This window comes from Choloepus didactylus, chromosome 7 (genome assembly GCF_015220235.1).
Source record: "Choloepus didactylus isolate mChoDid1 chromosome 7, mChoDid1.pri, whole genome shotgun sequence".
In the NCBI taxonomy this organism is placed as follows: Eukaryota; Metazoa; Chordata; class Mammalia; order Pilosa; family Megalonychidae; genus Choloepus; species Choloepus didactylus.
Window position 1 is genome coordinate 123,618,607 of NC_051313.1, and position 2,074 is coordinate 123,620,680.

At 37.6% G+C, this 2,074-nt stretch overlaps 1 pseudogene; it reads left to right on the forward strand.

Moving 5' to 3' along the window:
• The first annotated feature begins 525 nt into the window (after positions 1–525).
• On the forward strand, positions 526–1,504 carry LOC119540774 (annotated as a pseudogene).
• The last annotated feature ends 570 nt before the right edge of the window (positions 1,505–2,074 follow it).

Below are 2,074 nucleotides of genomic sequence, written 5' to 3' on the forward strand. Positions count from 1 at the left end.
GAGAAACACTCTTTTCCTTATTCTGACATTAGCCAAATAGATTTTATAGATGACTTCTTTGAGCAAGTGGAAGAATATATTCACCACATTAAGCTAACTAGCATAACAGAAAAATCACATCATTTTATAACCAGATCTATTCCAAGCTATCTATTCCAAACTCTCAAATCTACCTGTAAGAAAATTCAGACTCTCAGTTTAAGAGTGAACTCCCCAAAGTCACCTAGACAAAAAAAGAATCTAATATTAAGCTCTTCAACATAAAAGAATCTGCAATAAACACAAGATTACTGACCTGCAATTTCAATCTTTTATCCACTGATTTTTTTTAATTAACATAGATTTTCTCATTATTTAGTCCCCTATTTCATTAAATATTTTAGAGAATCTGTCTTGACAAATTTCTTCTTCTTCTTCCTCTTCCTACTCCTCCTCCTCCTCTACCTCCGTCTCCTCCTCTATTTTCTCCTCCTCCTCCTTCCTCCTTTCCAACCCCTTCTCATTCCAGGATTTAGGCATTGGAGGATGACGGACCAGAGCAATTATAGTTCTCTCCGTGGTTTTATTCTGCTTGGCTTCTCTGACCATCCCAAACTGGAGAAGGCACTGTCAGGTGTTGTCACCATCTTCTACTTAATCACATTGGTGGGTAACACAGCCATCATTCTTGCATCTCTCCTGGATTCCCATCTCCACACACCAATGTATTTCTTCCTCAGGAATTTATCTTTCCTAGATTTATGTTTCACAACCAGCAGCATCCCTCAGATGCTGGTTAACTTGTGGGGACCCGATAAGAGCATCAGCCATGTGGGTTGCATCATTCAACTCTACATTTACATGTGGTTGGGTTCCATCGAGTGCCTTCTCCTGGCTGGTTATGTCCTATGATCGCTTTACAGCTATTTGTAAGCCCTTGCATTATTTGGTAATCATGAACCCACAGCTCTGCCTCAGAATGGTTATCATGGTCTGGACTTTAAGTTTGGCTGTTTCTGTAGTATTATGTACACTCACCCTGAATCTGCCTAGATGTGGAAACAACCTTCTAGATCATTTCTTGTGTGAGTTGCCAGCTATGATCAAATTAGCTTGCACTGACACCACAACAGTTGAAATGTCTGTTTTTGCTTTAGGCATTGTCATTGTCCTTGCACCCCTCATGCTTATTCTTATATCCTATGGCTACATTGCCCAAGCTGTGCTGAGAATGAAGTCAAAAGCAGGCCAAAGAAAGGCAATTAATACCTGTGGATCTCATCTCACTGTGGTGTCCATCTTCTATGGAACTATTATTTACATGTACCTGCAGCCAGGTAACAGTGCCTCCAAAGACCAGGGCAAGTTCCTCACCCTCTTTTACACCATCATCACTCCAAGTCTCAACCCCTTCATCTACACCTTAAGGAATAACGACATGAAGGATGTACTGAGTAAGCTGATGAAACTTGAACACATATCTACAAAAATGAAAATGAACTGGAAGTCACAGGAAAAGTATTAGAGTGACTAAGACAACGAAATATACTTTCTAATTGTCTTCAATTTTTACTGAGGTACTAATCTCTCCATCAGAGATCAGGTAATAGAATAATTCTTGTGAACAAACCCTTTGCAGATACAAACAATATTACAACCATTTACTTACCTCTTTTATGCCTCTAGTTATTGGCATGTCTTCAGGGAAAAAGGGTCATTAGGAGTTTTTATTTTTGCTTTCAATACAATATAAAGGGAGTATATACATAAACTTGAATGGATTGACTTATTTTAAAGCCTCATAGAAGCTGATTTGGTTACCTATTTTTTATTTTGAATAATAATGTTTGAATCTTCAGTAACACAAACTCTAATGAATGGTTTCATATTCATTTTGATTTGCATGTGAAATAATAATATACAAATAATTATTAAGTACATAAATATGTTGTGATGCCATCCAAGTATCGACCTGTTTTGGTGCAGGGCAATGCGTCTACATGACAATAATTGTCATGAGCACCATTTGAAACAATTCACTCTTCCTTCAGAGAAACTTGATACTGATAACTTGAGTAAAGGGTCATTGTTTTTA